This window comes from Mobula birostris, chromosome 26 (assembly GCF_030028105.1).
Source record: "Mobula birostris isolate sMobBir1 chromosome 26, sMobBir1.hap1, whole genome shotgun sequence".
NCBI lineage: Eukaryota > Metazoa > Chordata > Chondrichthyes > Myliobatiformes > Myliobatidae > Mobula > Mobula birostris.
In genome coordinates, this window is record NC_092395.1 from 742,359 (window position 1) to 742,610 (window position 252).

Here is a 252-nt window from a genome sequence, read left to right on the forward strand (position 1 = left end):
CCAGGGTGAAAATGTCAAGCAGCAGAGGGCAGAGGGAGACATTCAGACGAGATGTGTGGGACAGGGGTAGTGGTAGAGGCTGTTTGAACAGACGCATGGATATGCAGGGTGTGCTCCAGTCAACGCGGCAGCATGTACAGCACAGAGACGGTGGGCCGAAGGGCCAGTCGCGCCTGCTGATGAGAGAGCGCAGCCTCAGCAGCCCCGGCGTCTCCCGGCCCCTGTAGCTGACGGAAGGCGCGTCACCGCGCC